This window comes from Rattus norvegicus, chromosome 12, assembly GCF_036323735.1.
Source record: "Rattus norvegicus strain BN/NHsdMcwi chromosome 12, GRCr8, whole genome shotgun sequence".
In the NCBI taxonomy this organism is placed as follows: Eukaryota; Metazoa; Chordata; class Mammalia; order Rodentia; family Muridae; genus Rattus; species Rattus norvegicus.
This window is the reverse complement of record NC_086030.1, coordinates 2,534,611-2,559,990: the sequence shown is the minus strand read 5'-3', so window position 1 is coordinate 2,559,990 and position 25,380 is coordinate 2,534,611. Positions and strand designations below refer to the sequence as shown.

Genomic DNA, 25,380 nt, shown 5'->3' with positions numbered 1-25,380 from the left:
GTGTAATACTTTAGAAGATTGTCCTTAAGTATTTTTGTAGGTCTACTCTTTATTTTTAAATATAAATTTGTCATGGGATCTAAATATTTTCTTATATATCTTACATTCTGAGGATTATTATTATGTGATTCTAGTTTCTTTTTATTTATGCAATGGATGTTTCACCATTCCTATAATGAAGGATGGCTTCCCTAATCAATATGTTAAGGAATCCTGTTATTGATGGGATGCACCCTGTCTTGCTCTTTCACTGAAGTTAATGTTCACTATAAGTAAGAGGAATTACAAAACCTAGCAGTAGAGTCTTCCAACTTAGGCTGATTTTCTTTCTTTATCTACAGAATATTATACCTGGACCAATCCCCAGAGGGTTAGAGGCCTTTAGATTCAACAGTTAGTTTTAGGATAGTCAGTAGTGTTTAGAAAAAGTATCTCACAATCCCCCTAACTGAAGAATTCCTTGAAAGGCAATGAAAACAAAAACAAAAAATCAAACAAACACAAAGTAGTATGTGAAGTCTGGGGGTAACACTATCCACCAGAGATAGAAATAATGCAAAGTATTAATGACTTTTATCTTGAGTATGTGGTTGAGGCCTAGAAATTTACAAGGTACCACAAAGTTTGTTTGATTAGTTGATTGAAATTCTAAATTAAAGTGTATAACATACAACAAGGAAAGTTATTTTTTTCTCAGCACTTTGTATCATATGCGTGCGGTTATGGGACAAGGTCTAGAACCGCAATACACCAATAACATGGTCTTACTTGATCAAAAACATTTTGTATTTTGATTGCTAGTTGATGTTTGCAGTTATGGTTGCTATAGGTATACACACATAATTTTGATGTGATTCGAAGAACTTTTGCACATAAACATGTTTGGTACAAATGTAAATTCCTATGATCAATATAAAATCTAGAGAAATTTATCAAAAACTAGGAGCAATCGTTCTTCTAAGAAATGTAAAGAAATTCATAACAGGTATTGATATATTGCACAGAAAAACTAAACATTTTTTTTAGAGTATTGTAGCGAAGAAAGGTGAGAAAAATGTCTCCTTTCCTGTTTCTAGGTTCCTTCTAGCAGACAACAGCAGCCAAAATGCAGAATATGCCTGCCAGAAAGCAAGGTAGACTGCATGCTTGTGTACTTTCCTCACTCTCTAACTAATACAATAGTTAGCTTGCCTTCCCACCTTGCTGCTAAATTCTCCATACATCTCAAGCGGAAACCTATGGCACAAGCTTGACTATGTCTACCAGAAGACATGGAGTCTTCTTTGCTTAAGGTACTCTATTTTCTCTCTAGTTCCTCAGCCCTAAAGACATTCTTCCCTCCCTCTTCTTCACTCATGTCCAAGTTTCCAACTCAGATTACAGATAAACCCTGCTGTCACCGAAATACATGCTACCAAACAGAATTCCAAGTCTGCTCCTGCCAAAAGATTTCCTCCACTCTCAGATTTTTTTCACACTCTCTCCTCAACAACTCCTCTTTTGATGCTTTGTCCTAGTTTGTAGCTCAGGGAGAAAGTCCCCATAGTCAAAAGGCCACACTAGTCACCAAAACTCCAGTAAAAGCTTCCTGCCCAGCGTCCCTCCACTTTCTTTGTGTACAACCACAGTAGGCCTGGTTGGTTGATATTGTAGTTATTCCAGTGTAGTTGAAAACCCCTTTAGCTCCTTCAGTCCTTTCCTGAATAGCTGCGCTGGGTACCCAAGCTCAGTCTAATGTTTGGCGAGGAGCACCCACATCTGTATTTGTTAGCCTCTGACAGAGGCTTTCAGGAGACAGTTATACTAGGCTCCTATCTGCAAGCATTTCTTGGCATCAGCAATAGTGTTTGCATTTGGTTTCTTTAAATGGAAGAAGGACCCAAGGGGGGGGGGGCAGACTTTGGATGATGTGTTCTTCAGTATGTGCTCCACTCTTTGTAGCCATACTTCTTTTCAATAGGAGCCATTCTAAGCTAAAAATTTGGAGATGAGAGGTGTCCCAATCCCCCAACTTGGGGCCTTGCCTATCCTCTTTTTATGGTTTCTAGAAGTTTTTCCTTATATTTGTTGAGCATTTTAACAAATTTGATCTGCTTCGGGTCCTCAGAGCCAATTGCTTTCGTGAAATCTGGGACTTGTTGGTGGCCACTGCCCATTACTCTTCACCCATTGCTACACACATTTGTTTAAATTCCTAACCCTCTGTATATTATTCTCATCTATTCACATACCTGATTCTGGCCCCATTTTTCCCCATTCCCTCCTTTCTTTCTCCCAAATCCTTTCTACCCTCTATCTTCTGTAAAGATGTTGCTCCATTTGCAAAGAAGAACAGAAACATCCACACTGTGGTCTTCCTCCTCTTGAGCTTCATGTGGTCTGTGGATTATATAATGGGTATTACAGAGCTTTTAGGCCAATAACCACTTATCCGTAGTACATACCATGTATGTTCTTTGGTGACTGGTTTCCTTGCTTATGATATTTTCTAGTTCCATCCATTTGCACAAGAATTTCAAGAAGTCTGTTTATAATAGCTGAAAAGAACTGTGTGGTATAAAAGGACAACACTTTCTGTATCCATTTCTCTGTTGAAGGGCATCTGGGCTCTTTTTACATTCTGGCTATTAAAAATAAGGCTGCTATGAACATAATGTACTGTATGCTCTTGTTATATGGTGGAACATTTTTTTCCTTTTTTTTTTATTAACTTGAGTATTTCTTATTTACATTTCGAATGTTATTCCCTTTCCCAGTTTCTGGGCCAACATCACCCTAACCCCTCCCGCTCCCCATCCTCCCCCCAATTACCGCCCTCCCCCCAACAGTCTAGTTCACTGGGGGTTCAGTCTTGGCAAGACCAAGGGCTTCCCCTTCCACTGATGCTCTTACTAGGCTATTTATTGCTACCTATGAGGTGAGAGTCCAGGGTCAGTCCATGTATAGTCTTTGGGTAGTGGCTTAGTCCCTGGAAGTTGGCATTGTTGTTCATATGGGGTCTCCAGCCCCTTCAAGCTGTTCCAGTCCTTTCTCTGATTCCTTCTATGGGGGTCCTGTTCTCAGTTCAGTGGTTTGCTGGCATTCGCCTTTGTATTTGCTGTATTCTGGCTGTGTCTCTCAGGAGAGATCTACATCCGGTTCCTGACAGCCTGCGCTTCTTTGCTTCATCCATCTTGTCTAATTGGGTGGCTGTATATGTATGGGGAACATGTGGGGCAGGCTCTGAATGGGTGTTCCTTCTGTCTCTGTTTTAATCTTTGCCTCCCTATTCCCTGCCAAGGGTATTCTTGTTCACCTTATAAAGAAGGAGTGAAGCATTCACATTTTGATCATCTGTCTTGAGTTTCATGTGTTCTGTGCATCTAGGGTAATTCGAGCATTTGGGCTAATAGCCACTTATCAATGAGTGCATACCATGTATGTCTTTCTGTGATTGGGTTACCTCACTCAGGGTGACATTTTCCAGTTCCCTCCATTTGCCTATGAATTTCATAAAGTCATTGTTTTTGATAGCTGAGTAATATTCCATTGTGCAGATATACCATATTTTCTGTATCCATTCCTCTGTTGAAGGGCATCTGGGTTCTTCCCAGCTTCTGGCTATTATAAATAAGACTGCTATGAACATAGTGGAACATGAGTCTATATTATATGTTGGGGCATCTTTTGGGTATATGCCCAAGAGTGGTATAGTTGTATCCTCAGGCAGTTCAATGTCCAATTTTCTGAGGAACCTCCAGACTGATTTCCAGAATGGTTGTACCAGTCTGCCATCCCACCAACAAGGGAGGAGTGTTCCTCTTTCTCCACATCCTCAGCAGCATTTGCTGTCACCTGAGTTTTTTTTTTTTTTCTTTTTTTCGGAGTTGGGGACCGAACCCAGGGCCTTGCACTTGCTAGGCAAGTGCTCTACCGCTGAGCTGAATCCCCAACCCCGTCACCTGAGTTTTTGATCTTAGCCATTCTCACTGGTATGAGGTGAAATCTCAGGCTTGTTTTGATTTGGATTTCCCTTATGACTAAAGATGTTGAACATTTCTTTAGGTGTTTCTCAGCCATTTGGCATTCCTCAGCTGTGAATTCTTTGTGTAGCTCTGACCCCATTTTTTAATAGGGTTATTTGTCTCTCTGCGGTCTAACTTCTTGAGTTCTTTGTATATTTTGGATATAAGTCCTCTATCTGTTGTAGGATTGGTAAAGATCTTTTCCCAATGTGTTGGTTGCCATTTTGTCCTAACCACAGTGTCCTTTGCCTTACATAAACTTTGCAGTTTTATGAGATCCCATTTCTCGATTCTTGATCTTAGAGCATAATCCATTGGTGTTTTGTTCAGGAAATTTTTTTTCTATTAGTTTGAGTGTATCTGGCTTGATGTGGAGGTCCTTGATCCACTTGGACTTAAGCTTTGTACAGGGTGATAAGCATGGATCGATCTGCATTCTTCTACATGTTGACCTCTAGTAAACCAGCACCATTTGCTGAAAATGCTATCTTTTTTCCATTGGATGGTTTTGGCTCCTTTGTCAAAAATCAAGTGTCCATAGGTGTGTGGGTTCATTTCTGCATCTTCAATTCTATTCCATTGGTCTATCTTCCTGTCTCTGTAACAATACCATGCAGTTTTTATCACTATTACTCTGTAATACTGCTTGAGTTCAGGGATAGTGATTCCCCCTGAAGCCCTTTTATTGTTGAGGATAGTTTTAGCTATCCTGGGTTTTTTGTTATTCCAGATGAATTTGCAAATTGTTCTGTCTAACTCTTTGAAGAATTGAATTGGTATTTTGATGGGGATTGCATTGAATCTATTGATCGCTTTTGGTAAAATGGCCATTTTTACTATACTAATCCTGCCAATCTATGAGCATGGGAGATCTGTCCATTTTCTGATGTCTTCTTCAATTTCTTTCTTCAGAGTCTTGAAGTTCTTATTGTACATATCTTTTACTTGCTGGGTTAAAGTCAGACCAAGGTACTTTATATTATTTGGGACTATTATGTAGGGTATCATTTCCCTAATTTCTTTCTCGGCTTGTTTCTCTTTTGTGTAGAGGAAGGCTACAGATTTATTTGAGTTAATTTTATACCCAGCCACTCTGCTGAAGTTGTTTATCAGTTTTAGTAGTTGTCTGGTGGAACTTTTGGGTTCACTTAAATATACTATCATATCATCTGCAAATACTGATATTTTGACTTCTTCTTTTCCAATCTGTATCCCCTTGATCTCCTTGTGTTGTTTGATTGCTCTGCCTAGAACTTAAAACTATATTGATTAAGTAGGGAGAGAGTAGGCAGCTTTGTCTAGTCCCTGATTTTAGTGGTATTGCTTCAAGTTTCTCTCCATTTAGTTTAATGTTAGCGACTGGTTTGCTATATATGGCTTTTACTATGTTTATGTATGGCCCTTGAATTCCTATTCTTTCTAGGACTTTTGTCATGAAGGGGTGTTGAATTTTGTCAAATGCTTTCTCAGCATCTAATGAAATGATCATGTGGTTTTGTTCTTTCAGTTTGTTTATATAATGGATTACGTTGATGGTTTTCCATATATTAAACCATCCCTGCATGCCTTGGATGAAGCCTACTTGATCATGGTGGATGATTGTTTTGATGTTCTCTTGGATTCAGTTTGACAGAATTTTATTGAGTATATTTGCATCGATATTCATAAGGGAAATTGGTCTGAAGTTCTCTTTCTTTGTTGTGTCTTTTTGTGGTTTAGGTATAAGAGTAATTGTGGCTTCATAGAAGGAATTTGGTAGTGCTCCATCTGTTTCAATTTTGTGGAATAGTTTGGATAGTATTGGTATGAGGTCTTCTATGAAGGACTGATAGAATTCTGCACTGAACCCGTCTGGACCTGGCCCTTTTTGGTTGGAAGACATTTAATGACTGCTTCTATTTCCTTAGGAGTTATGGGGTTGTTTAACTGGTTTATCTGTTCCTGATTTAACTTCGGTACCTGGTATCTGTCTAGGAAATTGTCCATTTCCTCCAGATTTTCAAGTTTTGTTGAATATAGGCTTTTATACTAAGATCTGATGATTTTTTGAATTTCCTCTGAATCTGTAGTTATGTCTCCCTTTTCATTTCTGATTTTGTTTATTTGGACACACTCTCTGTGTCCTCTCGTTAGTCTGGCTAAGGGTTTATCTATCTTGTTGATTTTCTCAAAGAACCAACTTTTGGTTCTGTTGATTCTTTCTATGGTCCTTTTTGTTTCTACTTGGTTGATTTCAACTCTAAGTTTGATTATTTCCTGCCTTCTGCTCCTCCTGGGTTTATTTGCTTCTTTTTGTTCTAGAGCTTTTAGGTGTGCTGGCAAGCTGCTGACATATGCTCTTTCCTGTTTCTTTCTGCAAGCACTCAGCGCTATGGGTTTTCCTCTTAGCACAGCTTTCATTGTGTCCCATAAGTTTGGGTATGTTGTACCTTCATTTTCATTAAATTCTAAGCAGTTTTTAATTTCTTTCTTTATTTCTTCCTTGACCAGGTTATCATTGAGTAGGGTATTGTTCAATTTCCATGTGTATGTGGGCATTCTTCCCTTATTGTTATTGAAGACCAGTTTTAGGCCGTGGTGGTCTGATAGCACGCGTGGGATTATTTCTATTTTTCTGCTCCTGTTGAGGCCCGTTTTTGGACCAATTATATGGTCAATTTTGGAGAAAGTACCATGAGGAGCTGAGAAGAAGGTATATCCTTTTGCTTTAGGATAAATGATCTATAAATATCCGTTAAGTCCATTTGGCTCATGACTTCTCTTAGTCTGTCTACGTCTCTGTTTAATTTCTGTTTCCATGATCTGTCCATTGATGAGAATGGGGTGTTGAAATCTCCTACTATTATTGTGTGAGGTGCAATGTGTGTTTTGAGCTTTAGTAAGGTTTCTTTTACATATGTAGGTGCCCTTGTATTTGGGGCATAGATATTTAGGATTGAGAGTTCATCTTGGTGGATTTTTCCTTTGATGAATAAGAAGTGTCCTTCCTTATCTTTTTTGATGACTTTTAGTTCAAAATTGATTTTATTTGATATTAGAATGGCTACTCCAGCTTGCTTCTTCTGACCATTTGCTTGGAAAATTGTTTTCCAGCCTTTCACTCTGAGGTAGTGTCTGTCTTTTTCTCTGAGGTGTGTTTCCTGTAGGCAGCAGAATACATGGTCCTCGTTGCGTATCCAGTTTGTTAATCTATGTCTTTGTATTGGGGAGTTGAGGCCATTGATGTTGAGAGATATTAAGGAATAGTGATTATTGCTTCCTGTTATATTCATATTTGGATGTGAGGTTATGTTTCTGTGCTTTTCTTCTCTTTGTTTTGTTGCCAAGATGATTAGTTTCTTGCTGCTTCTAGGGTATAGCTTGCCTCCTTATGTTGGGCTTTACCATTTATTATCCTTTGTACTGCTGGATTTGTAGAAAGATATTGTGTAAATTTGGTTTTGTCATGGAATATCTTGGTTTCTCCATCTATGTTAATTGAGAGTTTTGCAGGAAATAGTAACCTGGGCTGGCATTTGTGTTCTCTTAGGGTCTGTATGACATCAGTCCAGGATCTTCCGGCTTTCATAGTTTCTGGCGAGAAGTCTGGTGTGATTCTGAAAGGTCTGCCTTTATATGTTACTTGACCTTTTTCCCTTACTGCTTTTAATATTCTTTCTTTATTTTGTGCGTTTGGTGTTTTGACTATTATGTGACGGGAGGTGTTTCTTTTCTGGTCCAATCTATTTGGAGTTCTGTAGGCTTCTTGTATGCCTATGGGTATCTCTTTTTTTAGGTTAGGGAAGTTTTCTTCTATGATTTTGTTGAAGATATTTACTGGTCCTTTGAGCTGGGAGTCTTCACTCTCTTCTATACCTATTATCCTTAGGTTTGATCTTCTCATTGAGTCCTGGATTTCCTGTATGTTTTGGACCAGTAGCTTTTTCTGCTTTACATTATCTTTGACAGTTGAGTCAATGATTTCTATGGAATCTTCTGCTCCTGAGATTCTCTCTTCCATCTCTTGTATTCTGTTGGTGAAGCTCATATCTACAGCTCCTTGTCTCTTCTTTTGGTTTTCTATATCCAGGGTTGTTTCCATGTGTTCTTTCTTGATTGCTTCTATTTCCATTTTTAATTCCTTCAACTGTTTTATTGTGTTTTCCTGGAATTCTTTCAGGGATTTTTGTGTCCCCTCTCTATGGGCTTCTACTTGTTTATTTATGTTTTCCTGGAATTCTTTCAGGGATTTTTGTGTCTCCTTTCTATGGGCTTCTACTTGTTTATTTATGTTTTCCTGGAATTCTTTCAGGCATTTTTGCGATTCCTCTCTGTAGGCTTCTACTTGTTCTCTAAGGGAGTTCTTCACGTCTTTCTTTTTTTTTTTTTTTTTTTTTTTTGTCAGAGGTTTGATTCTTTTTTTTTTTTTTTTTTTTTTAACTTGAGTATTTCTTATATACATTTCGAGTGTTATTCCCTTTCCCGGTTTCCGGGCAAACATCCCCCTCCCCCCTCCCCTTCCTTATGGGTGTTCCCCTCCCAACCCTACCCCCATTGCCGCCCTCCCCCCATAGACTAGTTCACTGTGGGTTCAGTCTTAGCAGGACCCAGGGCTTCCCCTTCCACTGGTGCTCTTACTAGGATATTCATTGCTACCTATGGGGTCAGAGTCCAGGGTCAGTCCATGTATAGTCTTTAGGTAGTGGCTTAGTCCCTGGAAGCTCTGGTTGCTTGGCATTGTTGTACTTTTGGGGTCTCGAGCCCCTTCAAGCTCTTCCAGTTCTTTCTCTGATTCCTTCAATAGGGGACCTATTCTCAGTTCAGTGGTTTGCTGCTGGCATTCGCCTCTATATTTGCTGTATTCTGGCTGTGTCTCTCAGGAGCGATCTACATCCGGCTCCTGTCGGTCTGCACTTCTTTGCTTCATCCATCTTGTCTAATTGGGTGGCTGTATATGTATGGGCCACATGTGGGGCAGGCTCTGAATGGGTGTTCCTTCAGTCTCTGTTTTAATCTTTGCCTCTCCCTTCCCTGCCAAGGGTATTCTTTTTCCTCATTTAAAGAAGGAGTGAAGCATTCACATTTTGATCATCTGTCTTGAGTTTCGTTTGTTCTAGGGATCTAGGGTAATTCAAGCATTTGGGCTAATAGCCACTTATCAATGAGTGCATACCATGTATGTCTTTCTGTGATTGGGTTAGCTCACTCAGGATGATATTTTCCAGTTCCAACCATTTGCCTACGAATTTCATAAACTCGTTGTTTTTGATAGCTGAGTAATATTCCATTGTGTAGATGTACCACATTTTCTGTATCCATTCCTCTGTTGAAGGGCATCTGGGTTCTTTCCAGCTTCTGGCTATTATAAATAAGGCTGCGATGAACATAGTGGAGCACGTGTCTCTTTTATATGTTGAGGCATCTTTTGGGTATATGCCCAAGAGAGGTATAGCTGGATCATCAGGCAGTTCAATGTCCAATTTTCTGAGGAACCTCCAGACTGATTTCCAGAATGGTTTTACCAGTCTGCAATCCCACCAACAATGGAGGAGTGTTCCTCTTTCTCCACATCCTCGCCAGCATCTGCTGTCACCTGAGTTTTTGATCTTAGCCAATCGCACTGGTGTGAGGTGAAATCTCAGGGTTGTTTTGATTTGCATTTCCCTTATGACTAAAGATGTTGAACATTTCTTTAGGTGTTTCTCAGCCATTCGGCATTCCTCAGCTGTGAATTCTTTGTTTAGCTCTGATCCCCATTTTTTAATAGGGTTATTTGTTTCCCTGCGGTCTAACTTCTTGAGTTCTTTGTATATTTTGGAAATAAGGCCTCTATCTGTTGTAGGATTGGTAAAGATCTTTTCCCAATCTGTTGGTTGCCGTTTTGTCCTAACCACAGTGTCCTTTGCCTTACAGAAGCTTTGCAGTTTTATGAGATCCCATTTGTCGATTCTTGATCTTAGAGCATAAGCCATTGGTGTTTTGTTCAGGAAATTTTTTCCAGTGCCCATGTGTTCCAGATGCTTCCCTAGTTTTTCTTCTATTAGTTTGAGTGTGTCTGGTTTGATGTGGAGGTCCTTGATCCACTTGGACTTAAGCTTTGTACAGGGTGATAAGGATGGATCGATCTGCATTCTTCTACATGTTGCCCTCCAGTTGAACCAGCGCCATTTGCTGAAAATACTATCTTTTTTCCATTGGATGGTTTTGGCTCCTTTGTCAAAAATCAAGTGACCATAGGTGTGTGGGTTCATTTCTGGGTCTTCAATTCTATTCCATTGGTCTATCTGTCTGTCTCTGTACCAATACCATGCAGTTTTTATCACTATTGCTCTGTAATACTGCTTGAGTTCAGGGATAGTGATTCCCCCTGAAGTCCTTTTATTGTTGAGGATAGCTTTAGCTATCCTGGGTTTTTTGTTATTCCAGATGAATTTGCAAATTGTTCTGTCTAACTCTTTGAAGAATTGGATTGGTATTTTGATGGGGATTGCATTGAATCTGTAGATTGCTTTTGGTAAAATGGCCATTTTTACCATATTAATCCTGCCAATCCATGAGCATGGGAGATCTTTCCATCTTCTGAGGTCTTCTTCAATTTCTTTCCTCAGTGTCTTGAAGTTCTTATTGTACAGATCTTTTACTTGCTTGGTTAAAGTCACACCGAGGTACTTTATATTATTTGGGTCTATTATGAAGGGTGTCGTTTCCCTAATTTCTTTCTCGGCTTGTTTCTCTTTTGTATAGAGGAAGGCAACTGATTTATTTGAGTTAATTTTATACCCAGCCACTTTGCTGAAGTTGTTTATCAGCTTTAGTAGTTCTCTGGTGGAACTTTTGGGATCACTTAAATATACTATCATGTCATCTGCAAATAGTGATATTTTGACCTCTTCTTTTCCGATCTGTATCCCTTTGATCTCCTTTTGTTGTCTGATTGCTCTGGCTAGAACTTCAAGAACTATATTGAATAAGTAGGGAGAGAGTGGGCAGCCTTGTCTAGTCCCTGATTTTAGTGGGATTGCTTCAAGTTTCTCTCCATTTAGTTTAATGTTAGCAACTGGTTTGCTGTATATGGCTTTTACTATGTTTAGGTATGGGCCTTGAATTCCTATTCTTTCCAGGACTTTTATCATGAAGGGGTGTTGAATTTTGTCAAATGCTTTCTCAGCATCTAATGAAATGATCATGTGGTTCTGTTCTTTCAGTTTGTTTATATAATGGATCACGTTGATGTTTTTCCGTATATTAAACCATCCCCGCATGCCTGGGATGAAGCCTACTTGATCATGGTGGATGATTGTTTTGATGTGCTCTTGAATTCGGTTTGCCAGAATTTTATTGAGTATTTTTGCGTCGATATTCATAAGGGAAATTGGTCTGAAGTTCTCTTTCTTTGTTGTGTCTTTGTGTGGTTTAGGTATAAGAGTAATTGTGGCTTCGTAGAAGGAATTCGGTAGGGCTCCATCTGTTTCAATTTTGTGGAATAGTTTGGATAATATTGGTATGAGGTCTTCTATGAAGGTTTGATAGAATTCTGCACTAAACCCGTCTGGACCTGGGCTCTTTTTGGTTGGGAGACCTTTAATGACTGCTTCTATTTCCTTAGGAGTTATGGGGTTGTTTAACTGGTTTATCTGTTCCTGATTTAACTTCGATACCTGGTATCTGTCTAGGAAATTGTCCATTTCCTGAAGATTTTCAAATTTTGTTGAATATAGGTTTTTATAGTAAGATCTGATGATTTTTTGAATTTCCTCCGAATCTGTAGTTATGTCTCCCTTTTCATTTCTGATTTTGTTAATTTGGACACACTCTCTGTGTCCTCTCGTTAGTCTGGCTAAGGGTTTATCTATCTTGTTGATTTTCTCAAAGAACCAACTTTTGGTTCTGTTGATTCTTTCTATGGTCCTTTTTGTTTCTACTTGGTTGATTTCAGCTCTGAGTTTGATTATTTCCTGCCTTCTACTCCTCCTGGGTTTATTTGCTTCTTTTTGTTCTAGAGCTTTTAGGTGTGCTGTCAAGCTGCTGACATATGCTCTTTCCTGTTTCTTTCTGCAGGCACTCAGCGCTATGAGTTTTCCTCTTAGCACAGCTTTCATTGTGTCCCATAAGTTTGAGTATGTTGTATCTTCATTTTCATTAAATTCTAAAAAGTTTTTAATTTCTTTCTTTATTTCTTCCTTGACCAGGTTATCATTGAGTAGAGCATTGTTCAATTTCCACGTATATGTGGGCATTCTTCCCTTATTGTTATTGAAGACCAGTTTTAGGCCGTGGTGGTCCGATAGCACGCATGGGATTATTTCTATCTTTCTGTACCTGTTGAGGCCCGTTTTTTGACCAATTATATGGTCAATTTTGGAGAAAGTACCATGAGGAGCTGAGAAGAAGGTATATCCTTTTGCTTTAGGATAGAATGTTCTATAAATATCCGTTAAGTCCATTTGGCTCATGACTTCTCTTAGTCTGTCTACGTCTCTGTTTAATTTCTGTTTCAATGATCTGTCCATTGATGAGAGTGGGGTGTTGAAATCTCCCACTATTATTGTGTGAGGTGCAATGTGTGTTTTGAGCTTTAGTAAGGTTTCTTTTACATATGTAGGTGCCCTTGTATTTGGGGCATAGATATTTAGGATTGAGAGTTCATCTTGGTTGATTTTTCCTTTGATGAATATGAAGTTTCCTTCCTTATCTTTTTTGATGACTTTTAGTTGGAAATTGATTTTATTTGATATTAGAATGGCTACTCCAGCTTGCTTCTTCTGACCATTTGCTTGGAAAGTTGTTTTCCAGCCTTTCACTCTGAGGTAGTGTCTGTCTTTGTCTTTGAGGTGTGTTTCCTGTAGGCAGCAGAATGCAGGGTCCTCGTTGCGTATCCAGTTTGTTAATCTATGTCTTTTTATTGGGGAGTTGAGGCCATTGATATTGAGAGATATTAAGGAATAGTGATTATTGCTTCCCGTTATATTCATATTTGATGTGAGGTTATGTTTGTGTGCTTTCATTCTCTTTGTTTTGTTGCCAAGACGATTAGTTTCTTGCTTCTTCTAGGGTATAGCTTGCCTCCTTATGTTGGGCTTTACCATTTATTATCCTTTGTAGTGCTGGATTTGTAGAAAGATATTGTGTAAATTTGGTTTTGTCATGGAATATCTTGGTTTCTCCATCAATGTTAATTGAGAGTTTTGCTGCATACAGTAATCTGGGCTGGCATTTGTGTTCTCTTAGGGTCTGTATAACATCAGTCCAGGATCTTCTGGCCTTCATAGTTTCTGGCGAGAAGTCTGGTGTGATTCTGATAGGTCTCCCTTTATATGTTACTTGACCTTTTTCCCTTACTGCTTTTAATATTCTTTCTTTATTTTGTGTGTTTGGTGTTTTGACAATTATGTGACGGGAGGTGTTTCTTTTCTGGTCCAATCTATTTGGAGTTCTGTAGGCTTCTTGTATGTCTATGGGTATCTCTTTTTTTAGGTTAGGGAAGTTTTCTTCTATGATTTTGTTGAAGATATTGACTGGTCCTTTGAGCTGGGAGTCTTCACTCTCTTCTATACCTATTATCCTTAGGTTTGATCTTCTCATTGAGTCCTGGATTTCCTGTATGTTTTGGACCAGTAGCTTTTTCCGCTTTACATTATCTTTGACAGTTGAGTCAATGATTTCTATGGAATCTTCTGCTCCTGAGATTCTCTCTTCCATCTCTTGTATTCTGTTGGTGAAGCTTGTATCTACAGCTCCTTGTCTCTTCTTTTGGTTTTCTATATCCAGGGTTGTTTCCATGTGTTCTTTCTTGATTGCTTCTATTTCCATTTTTAATTCCTTCAACTGTTTGATTGTGTTTTCCTGGAATTCTTTCAGGGATTTTTGTGTCTCCTCTCTATGGGCTTCTACTTGTTTATTTATGTTTTCCTGGAATTCTTTCAGGCATTTTTGCGATTCCTCTCTGTAGGCTTCTACTTGTTCTCTAAGGGAGTTCTTCACGTCTTTCTTGAAGTCCTCCAGCATCATGATCAAATATGATTCTGAAACTAGATCTTGCTTTTCTGGTGTGTTTGGATATTCCATGTTTGTTTTGTTGGGAGATTTGGGCTCCGATGGTGCCATGTAGTCTTGGTTTCTGTTCCTTGGATGCCTGCGCTTGCCTCTCACCATCAGATTATCTCTAGTGTTACTTTGTTCTGCTATTTCTGACAGTGGCTAGACTGCCCTATAAGCCTGTGTGGCAGGAGTGCTGTAGACCTGTTTTCCTGTTTTCTTTCAGCCTGTTATGGGGACAGAGTGTTCTGCTTTCGGGCGTGTAGTTTTTCCTCTCTACAGGTCTTCAGCTGTTCCTGTGGGCCTCTGTTTGGAGTTCACCAGGCAGGTCACTTGCAGCAGAAAAGTTGGTCTTACCTGTGGTCCCGAGGCTCAAGTTCGCTCGCGGGGTGCTGCCCATGAGCTCTCTGCAGAGGCAGCAACCAGAAAGATCTGTGCCGCCGTTTCCGGGAGCTTCAGTGCACCAGGGTTCCAGATGGCGTTTGGTGTTTTCCTCTGGCGTCCGAGATGTGTGTGCAGAGTGCAGTCTCTTCTGGTTTCCCGGGCGTGTCTGCCTCTCTGAAGGTTTAGCTCTCCCTCCCACGGGATTTGAATATTTCTTTTTTATTGAATATTTTATGTATTTACCTTCCAAGCATAATTCTGTTTTCAGCCTCCCCCAAACCTCCTCACCCCTTTTGGCCTGCTTTTATCAAGATGTTCCCACTATCCACCACCCACTCCCAACTCAATGCTCTAGCATTCCAATACATGGGGAAATGAAGCCTTCGCAGAACCAAGGGTTTTTCCTTCTATTCATTGAAGACAAGGCCATGCTCTACTACATATGCAGAAGGAGTCCTTGGTTTATCATTTTGTACTCATTTGTTGGTAATTTTCACCGTGGGACGTCTGAAGAGGGTCTGTTGGTTGATAGTTTTATTATTCATAAGGAGTTGCAAACCCTTTCAGCTAATCAGTTCTTTCTCTAACTCTTCCATTGTAGTCGCCATGTCCAGTACAAAGTTTAGCTCTGAGCATCCTCGTCTGTTGATAGCGATATCCTTGAAGCCCTCCATTGTTGATGTTAGAATTAAGTATGACTAGGTTCATGGAAAATCCCCAGCCAGCTCCAGAAGACTAATACAAATCTGGTCGTCAAGAAAAATAATCATATGATAAAGTTGTCCTGCTGACTAATAATATGATAAACCTGTGACCTTTCTGACATCCTGTCAACATCAGCCAATTCCCTGACCACACGAATACTGTGTCCTTGGCCTGCATAAATGTTTCTTACTTCCACCTTCCCTCGGTTACCCATGTTATGGTATAAATTCAGCCTTGGGGAAAAATAAAGTTGTCGCCTTGATCAGACTCTTGCCTTGGCATCCTTCTTCGCGTCTTTTGTCCCTCATTCTCTTCCAGGTACACCCAATACCCATCGTTTACACTCATATGTATCAGTAAGGCTCTGGCAGAGCCTCTCAGGAGATAGCCATATCAGGCTCCTTTCAGCAAACACTTCTAGGCATCAGCAATAGTGACTGAATATAGTGACTGCGTATGGCATGGATCCCCAAGTGGGGCAATCTCCGAAGGAACTTTATTTCAGCCCCTGCTACAGTCTGTGTCAATGTAAATTTTCCCATGAGTAATTTGGTCACCCTTCTAAGAAGAACTGAAGCATCCACATTGTGGTATTTTTTCTTTAGCTTCATGTGGTCTGTGGATTGTATCTTGGATAATTTGAGCTTTTGGGTTAATATCCCCTTATAAGTGAATGCATCCCCATGTGTGCTCTTTTGTGACTTTGTTACCTCACTTAGCATGATATTTTCTAGTTTCGTTGATTGATCTAAAATTTTTATGTAGTCATTGCTTTTATTAGCTGAGTAGTACTCATTTGTGTAAATATACAACATTTTCTATATCCATTCCTTTGCTCAGGACATCTCAGTTCTTTCCAGCTTCTGACTATTATAAATAAGGCTGCTATGAACATAGTGGTGCATGTGTCCTTGTTATACAATAGAACATCTTTTGGGTATATGCCCAGAACTAGTACAGTTGGGTCCTCAGGTAGAACTAGGTACAATTTTCTGAGGAAAATCCAGACTGATTTTTAAATGAGCTGTAGCAGCTTGCAATTCCACAAAAACATGGAGGAGTGTTTCTTTTTCTGCACATCCTGTAGAGCAGCTACTGTTACCTGAGTTTTTGGTCTTAGCCATTCAGACAGGTGTGAAGTGGAATCACAAGGTTGTTTTGATTTGCATTTCCCTGATGACTAACGATGTTGAACATTTCTTTAGACCCTTCTCAAATATACATCATTTGAGCATTCTCTGTATAGCTCTGAAATCCAATTTTAATTGGGTTAATTGTTTCTCCAGAGAAAAAATTCTTGAGTTCTTTGTATATATTAGAAATTAGCATTATATTGGATGTAGGATTGGTGAAGATCATTTCCCAATTTGTTGGCTGCTGTTTTGAGCTCTTGAATGTGTCTTTAGTTTTAGTTTTCATTTTTATGAGGTTCCCTTTGTACATTCTTGATCTTATAGTATAAGCCATTGCTCTTCTCTTTGGGAAAAATTCCCCAGTGCCCATGTGTTCTAGGCTGTTCTCCACTTTCTCTTCTAGTAGTCTGGCTGTATCTGGTTTTATGTGGAGGTCCTTGATTCAGTTGTATTTGTGCTTTGTACAAGGTGATATGTAGATCAGTTTGCATTCTTCTAGATGATGACCACCAGTTGAAACAGCACTATTTGTTGAAAATTATTTCTTTTTCCACTGGACGGTTTTAGCTTCTTTATCAAAATCAAGTGACCATAGGTGTGTGGGTTCATTTCTGTGTCTTCAATTCTATTCCATGTAATTTAACTGCTTTTTTCTGTACCAGTGCCATTTGGTTTCCCTCACTATAGTTCTGTAGTAGAGCTTGAAGTCAGAGATAGCAATTCCCACAGATTTTTTTTTTAAGATTTATTCATTTATTATATATAAGTACACTGTAGCTGTCTTCAGATACACCAGAAGAGGGCATCGGATCTCTTTACAGATGGTTGTGAGCCACCATGTGGTTGCTGGGAATTGAACTCAGGACCTCTGGAAGAGTAGTCGGGTGCTCTTAGCCGCTGAGCCATCTCTCCAGCCTTTTTCTTTTTTTTTTTTTTTTTATTGTTGAGAATGGTTTTAGCTGTGCTGGGTTTTTTGGATTACCAATTAATTTCAAGAATTGGCTTTCTATCTCTGTGAAGAATTGAGTTGGCATTTTGATGGGGATTATATTTAATCTGTTGATTGTTTTTGTTAAATTGTCCACTTTTAATATGTTAATTATGCCAATTCATGGACATGGGTGATCGATCTTTCTTCTCAAAACTTCTTTGATTTCTCTTTTAGAGACTTGAAGTTCTTGTCATACAGATCTTTCACTTTCTTGGCTAGAGTTACACCAAAACAGTTTATATTATGTATGACTATTTTGGTCTGTGTGTTATTTCCCTAACTTCTTTCTCTGCACATTTTTCTTTTGAAGAGAAGAAGGCTGCTGACTTGTTTGAGTTAATTTTATATCCAGACAGTTTGCTGAAGCTGTTTATCAGCAGTTGGAGTTTTCAGGTGGAATTTTTGTAGTCACATATTATTATATCAACCACAAATAGTAATATTGTGTCTTCGAGCTTTCCAACTTGTATTGCTGTGACTGCCTTTTGTTATATACTTGGTAAGGCTAGACTTTTGAGTACAATATTGAATAAATAGGAAAAGAATGAGCATCCTTTCTTGTTTCTGATTGCAGTGGGATTGTTACAAATTTTATCCATTTAATTTAATGTTGACTCTTTGTTGGCTGCATATTGGTTTTACTTAGGTATAAACCTTTAATTTCTTATCTTTTGAAGAATTTTAATATGAAAAGGCATTTTTGTCAAAGGCTTTTTCAGAATCTAATGAGTTGTTCATATATTTTTCTTTGTATTTCTTTATAAAGCAAATTAATTTGCCATATTTCCACATATTGAAACAACTATTGATCCCTGGGATGAAGTTTACAGGGTGAATGATTGTTTTGATGTGTTTTTAGATTTGGATTGAAAAAAATTAATTATTTTCACATCAATACTCATAAGGGAAATTAGTGTGAAGTTGTCTTTCTTGGATCTTGGTGTGGTTTAGGCATTAGCTTCTGGGCAGTGTTCCTTCCTTTCTATTTTGTGGAATGATTTCAGAAGTATTGATATAAGATGTTCTTTGAAAGTCTTTGAGAATCCTGCACTAAAACCTTCTGGCCCTAGGATTTTTTTTTTTTTTTTTGGTTGAGAGACTTTTATGACAGCTTCTTTTTGTCTAGGGGTTATGGGAAAGTTTAGATGGCTTATCTGATCCTGATTTAACTTTGATACCTTTTATTTATCTAGAAATTGTGCATTCATCCTAAATTTTTAGTTTTGTTGAGTTTAGACTTCTGTTGTAAGGTCTTATTTGAATTTCCTCTTTTCTTTTCTAAATATGTTATTTGGATAGTGTCTTTGTGCTCTCTATTTAGCTTAGCAAAGGGTTTCTTTATCTTCTTTATTTTCTCAAAGAGCCAGCTACTAGTTTTGTTGATTATAAAAAATCTCTTTGTTTCTACTTGTTTGATTCCATTCCTGAGTTTGAATATTTCCTGCAATCTACTCTTCTTGAGTATATTTGTTTCTTTTGTTTCTAGAACTTTCAGATATGCTTTTAAGCTACTAGTGTATGATTTCTCAAATTTCTTTATGGAAGCAGACAGAGATGGGTTTTCCTCTTGGTACTGCTTACATTTTGTTTTAATTGTGTTATAAATTGTAAAAAAAAAATTATTTCTTCGTCGAGTTGAGGCTTACCTTCTGTGCATATGTGAAATTTAATTCTGTTGTTGTGGATGTTGTTATTGTTGTTGTTGTTCTTGTTCTTTTGGTTATTATATAAGACCAGCTTTAGTCAGTGAAGATCCAATACAATGCATTGGATAGTTTCGATATATTTTTATGTATTGAGGCTTATTTTGCATCTGATTATATGGTTCATTTTTGATAAAATACTTTGAAATGCTGAGAATGGGGTGCCCTTGCATTTGGGTCATAGATATTCAGAATTGAGAGTTCATGGTAAAATTTTTCTTTGAGTAGTATGAAGTGAATTTCTTCATCATTTTTTAAAACTTTTGGTTGAAATTCAATTTTATTTGATATTAGAGTGGCTACTCCAGTTTTTTCCTTGGGACCACTTCCTTGGAAGTATTTTTCAGACATTAGCTGTGAAGTAATAAGAGTTTTTGTCACTGAGGTGTGTTTCTTATATGCGGAAATCTGTTGGGTTCTATTTACATATTCACTCTGGTAGTCTATGTCCTTTCATTGAGGAATTGTGTTCACTGATTTTGAGAGATATTAAAGATCAATGATTGTTTTTGTTTTGTTTTGTTTTGTTTTCATTTTTGTGGTGAGAGGTGGAATAATGTTTGTGTGGTTCTCTTCTTTTGGGTTTGTTGTGAGAATATTAATTTCTTGGTTTTTCTTGTGTGACATTTTCTGCCTTGGGTTAGAGTTTTTCTTCTATTATCATCTGCAGGGTTGGCTTAATGGATATAAATTGTTTATAATTGGTTATGAAATGTCATATATTGCTTTCTCGATCTATAGCAATTAATAGATTTGCTAAGCATCATAGCCTGGCACTTGTGTTTGTTTATAGACTTCCTGATACCTGTGAAAGTTCTGGCTTTTTGAGAATCCTGGTATCATTTTATAGGTTGACTTTATACGTTATTTGGCCTTGTTCCCTTAAGTCATTTAATATTCTTTCTTTGTTCTGCGCATTTAGTGTTTTGATTATTATAACATAGGAGTAATTTCTTTTCTGGTCCAATGTATCTGGTATTTTTTATGCTTCTTTTAAGTTTATGGCCACTGCTTTCTCAGGTTAGGAAAGTTTTCTTCTATGATTTTATTTCAGATGTTTTCTGTCTCTTTAAATTTAGAATCCTCACTCTCTTCTATTACTACTATGCTTAGATACTGTTTTGTTCATTGTGTCCTGCATATCCTGGATATTTGAATTAGGAGCTTTTTGCACTTTCTATTTTCTTGGACTATTGTGTCAATATTTTCTATGGAATCTTCTATTCCTTAGATTCTTTCTTGTATCTCTTGTATTCTGTCAATATTGCTTGCATCTATAACTGCTAATTTCTTTTCTATGCTTTTCATCTTGTGGGTTGTCACCCTTTTTTATTTCTTCATGGTTTCTATTTTCATTTTTAGATCCTGGATATTTTGTTCAGTTTCTTACCCTGTTGGATCATATTTCCCTACATTTTAAAAGTGATTTATACATTTCCTGTATAAGGACTTCTACATGTATACCTATTTTTTCCTATATTTCTTTAATGGAATCATTTATGATCTCCTTAATGTCCTCTATCATCTTTAGGAAATGATATTTCAGGTAAGAATCTTACTTTCCACATGCTTTTGCTCATCCAGGGATACTGGATAGGGGAACTGGTGAAATTGGTATCTGAGGCTTATGTTCTTTTGCTTGCCCCTTGCCATCAGGTTCCAACTGGATATAACTAGCATGTTGGCTCTGACTGTCCATTCAGTGATCCTCCTTATAATGGACCTCCCAGAGGCAGTCTGCCTCTGTTTATGACCTCCAGAGTGTCATCCTCTTGCTGGGTATTATTGGGGAGAATAGTGGTTACAGTACCGAATTTGAGTCCAGGCACAGTTGTAGACTGGAAGGATGATCTGTTTCTGCGAGGTCAATAAGTCCTGCATTTACAGGGCTCTGTGAGGGTACCAATAAGGTTAGATATTGTGTTGGGCAGGGTGATCTCACCTGTTAGCTTCATCATGATGGTCCTCCTGGGAGTCATCCTGTCTCTCAGGGATGACTCCCGGGAGGCCTGTTGTTATCAGGGAGAGCCAAATGAGATAAAGAAGCCAAATCCACTGCCTTCTCAGCCCCTAGCAAGGCCAACAATCTTGGACAGTGGGAGCTGGAGCATGAGATCTAAGCCCAGCAGAGATGCAGGATGAAAGGCAGGTTTGGTCTTCTTATAGTGTTCAATTTCCTGGATGAGTTGTGGTAGAAACATTTCAGATTCAGCATTTTCTATGTCAAATTTTTCAATTTCTTCTATTATGTCTCATATGCCCAAGATTCTCTCTTTTTCTCCCTTGCACTATGTTTGTATTGCTTGTGTATGTATTTGCTCTTCTTTATTATAGGTTTTCCATTTTATATCCAGAATTGGCTCAGTTTTTGTTTTCTCTATTACTTCTCACTACATTTTCAGGTCTTGAATAACTTTGTTCATTTATTTTACATCTTTGATTGTTTTTATTATACTTTCTAATATCTATTCATTTCACTTTAAAAGTCTACCCATGTTCGGTTATAGTTTCCTGAATTTAATTAAAAAATTATTTCTCTCCACTTAGAAACCTTTATTAGTTTCATAAGATTAGATTTAATTTTTATATTGTTGTAGTTGTTGTTATTCAAGTGTTTTAGACTACTGAGGGTTGTAATAGAAAAATAGCTGTGCTCTGGCAGTCCTGATGAAAGCATGCTCGTTCTGTCCTAGAAAGCAGCAGGAAATTCAGTGCATAGGAATGGGTTGGGAAGTGGGGGAGGGTGGTTGCTGTTGGCTTTATATATTTAGGATTGTGTTGACCAGTGTTTCCTGGAAGAGTCCAGAGTGGCCACAGCAGACCTAATGATGGTTGGCCTTGCTAGGGGTGGAGCAGGCAGAAGATTTTGGCTTTTTGATCCCATCTCCTTGTCCCCAGGGTCAAGCAGTCACCCCAGAAGTGGAGTGTCTTTTAATTGTTCTTGTTCTTGTTCTTGCTCTTCTTCTTGTTCTTGTTCTCATTGTTGATGTTGTTGTTGTTTTTCTTCTTCTTCTTCTTCTTCTTCTTCTTCTTCTTCTTCTTCTTCTTCTTCTTCTTCTTCTTCTTCTTCATCTGCTTCTGCTTCTTCTTTTCTACTTCTTCTTTTCCTCCTCCTCCTTCTTCTTGTTTTTCTTCCTCCTCCTTTTCTTGTTCTTCTTTTTCTTCTTTTCTCAACCTTCCTGATTTCTTCCTCTTCTATTTTTTCTTCCTTTTCTTCCCTTTCTTCTACTTTTCTTCTTCTTCTTCTTCTTCTTCTTCTTCTTCTTCTTCTTCTTCTTCTTCTTCTTCTTCTTCTTCTTCTTCTTGTTCTTTTTATGGTTCTTCTTGGTTTTGGTCTTGTGCTAGGTCTTGTTCTTTTCTTGTGTTTCTTTTAATTATTCTTCTTCTTGTTCTTCTTGTTCTTGTTCTTCTTCTTCTTGTTGTTCTACTTCTTCCTCTTCCTCTTCCTCCTTCTCCTTCCTCCTTCTTCTTCTTGTTCTCCTCCTCCCTTCCTCCTTCTTGTCCTTCTTCTCCTACTTCTTCTTCTTCTCCTCCTCCTCCTCTTTTTCTTTGTCTTTCTCTTATCCTTTTGTTCTTTTTCTTGTTCTTTTTGTTCTGTTGTTGTTGTTGTTCTTTTTCTTCTTCTTCTTCTTCTTCTTCTTCTTCTCTTCTTCCTTTTCTTTTCTTTTTCTTCTTCGTCTTCTTCTCCTTCTCCTCCTTCCTCCTTTTCCATCTTCTCTTCCTCTTCCTCCTATAACTCCCACTCTCCATCTCAATCTTCACTCCGTTCCCCTTCCTTTTCTCCTTCCTCGCCCTTCCCCTATCCCCTTCTTTTTCTTTTTCTTCTTGTTTTTCTTCTTGTTCTTTTTCTTCTTCTTCCTGTTCCTGTTCCTGTTCCTCCTCCTCCTCCTCCTCCTCCTCCTCCTCCTCCTCCTCCTCCTCCTCCTCTTCTTCTTCTTCTTCTTCTTCTGGATATATCATCCTTAGTGATGTAACCCAATTATAGTAAACCACACATCGTATGCACACATTGAAAAGTAGATATAAGCCCAAATGCTTGAATTACCCAAGATGCACAGAACACATGAACCTCAAGAAGGAGGACAAAACTTCTTCTTTAAAAGGGTAACAAGAATACCCTTAGGAGGGGATAAAGAGGCAAAGTTTAGAACAGAGACTGAAGGAACACCCATTCAGAGCCTGCCCTACATGTGGCCCATACATATACAGCCACCAAACCTGATAAGATGCATGTATCAAAGAGGTGCAGCCTGACAGGGACAAGATGTTTATCTCTCCTGAGATACCCAGTCATAACTTGTCACATAGGCAAATGCCAGCCACAAATCACTGAACTGTGAATGGGACCCCTGTTGAAGGAATCATGGAAAGGACTGAAAGAGATGAAGGGGCTTGAGACCCCATATGAACAACAATGTCAACCAACCAGAGTTTCCAGGGACTAATCCACTACCATTGGACTGACCCTGGCCTCCAAATTCATAGGTAGCAATGAATATCCTAGTAGAGGCACCAGTGGAAGGGGAAGCCCTTGGACATGCGAATGCTGGACCCCCCAGTGAATGTGATTGTTGGGTGGATGGCGGTAATAGGGGCACGATTGGGAGGGGACCACACACATGGAAGGGGAGGGTGAGAGGTTATTGGGATATTGGCCTGGAAACTGGGAAAGGGAATAACATTTGAAATGTAAATAAGAAATATACAATTTAATAAAGATGGACAAAACAATAAGAATCAAAAAAATTAATGGAACATTTAAGAAACGCCCTGCATAAGGGACCAGGGTGTGTGTGTGTGTGTGTGTGTGTGTGTGTGTGTGTTTGTGTGTGACTGATAGGTAAGTATAGGCCTTAATCTAAGGAATACAATGAAAAATGAAGTTCAACTGTTAAGAAACACCTTGTGTAAAGGACTGCTGTAAGTATATTTGTGAGCCCGATAGTAATATGCCCTTAGGAAATAATGTATGTGACCTAAATAGGATTGGCCAAAAGAACCTTAAAGAACCACCTCTCGTCACTGCAAAACATTAACTCCTGGAATCCATCTCATTTACAGTGACACTGAGTCTACCAACCCAGCTGCCCATTGGTGAACAAGAGGAATCCATAGAGCAGATTGAATTTCAGCAAGCAGAAGCACAGTTTGGTCACAGAACTTCACAAATATGCCAAAATGACTATGGACCAGACCAGAGGTTCCTAAGGAATGAGTATTGTGTGAATGTGATTATATGTCCTCATCAACTGGGCAAATAAAGAACTACATCCTTTTACCTTACTTTGGGTAGGAGGCATCTCATGTGCACTACCTCATGACAGTTGGGGAAGCCTGCTGGATCGGTCTTCATAGTTCCTAAGACAGAAAGTAGAAAACTAAACTGGAGCCTGGCTAGACATATACTGCTAAACGTGGTCTATCATATTAGTGGCAATATAATTTGGATATTCTCTTACTTGTGACTTAGAACTCTCATTCATCATGCACTTTCTTGTGTATCTTGAATTTTGAATTACTTGAGTCTAAGGGATGCTACGAAGCCAACCTGAACCTAAGTCACGGGAAGAGAGTAGGTCAATAGAGCAGCAGTAGGCCAAATTTCTTGAGCCTCTAAAGTTGAGATGAAGAGAAGTGGAGAGCTAGATCCAACAGCCCATGGCTGGATGACACCATGATACCAATAGACCTAGGTCCTGGGAAGAAGAGGTCATTGGTGCCAACATAGCTCAGAAGGATAAGGGTAGAAACCCCTTGCCTGATGAAAGAGTGGCTACAGAAAGGAGAGTGAGACAGGCAGATAAATTATTCAAAAACTTATAAAAAAAGCACATCCAAAATTAATTTTATTGGATATCTGAAAAAGGAGGAAGTCTGTACCACACTGCCAAAATACTGACCTAATGAATTGAATTAAAAGTCTCATCAATAGTTTTTAAAAAGATAAAAATAGAGGATGAGGAAACCTCTGACTTAGTGGAAAGGGCTTGGCAGTATACTAACCATATAATTAAAAAGAAAACTAAGTGCGAGAAGGTTAAAATGGACATATTCCTAACAACACCACAGCAGGTGGAACCTATAATGAAAGAGCAGCACAAAATGAAGTCCTCAGTATACTTATGTAAAGTATAGTCAATTAAGACAAAGACAGACCTAGGGGAAAAAGCTAGCCATAAATATTACCAAGAAATTGAAGTACTCTAACCACTTTAAAGATACCCTGGAATCTCATGATAGAGGAATAGTCACCTCATTACCAGTAACAACTTCCCTATTCTAAACACCAATATGGGGAGCAGGGCAGACCAAACCTACAGATGCAATACTTGAAAATTAGAGCATACAACTCACAGGAATTAAATGAGCTAAGGAAATATTATGCACAAAATGTCAGGAAGGATGTGTCTTATATAGCAAAACTGTGAGAGAGGGAGGAGACACCA

At 38.6% G+C, this 25,380-nt stretch overlaps 1 long non-coding RNA gene across 9 annotated transcripts in view; it reads left to right on the top strand.

Annotated features, from left to right (window-relative positions):
- Nucleotides 1–24,198, top strand: part of LOC134481241 (uncharacterized) — a 49,778-nt gene extending 25,580 nt beyond the window's left edge. For 8 of the 9 annotated variants that reach the window (XR_010056669.1, XR_010056670.1, XR_010056668.1 and 5 more), the window contains one exon: nucleotides 23,996–24,198. This is a non-coding gene — a long non-coding RNA (uncharacterized LOC134481241). Of the gene's footprint in view, nucleotides 1–1,076; nucleotides 1,134–23,995 lie in introns of all 9 variants that reach the window. The other variant, XR_010056666.1, reaches the window with a different exon arrangement.
- Nucleotides 24,199–25,380: the final 1,182 nt, after the last annotated feature.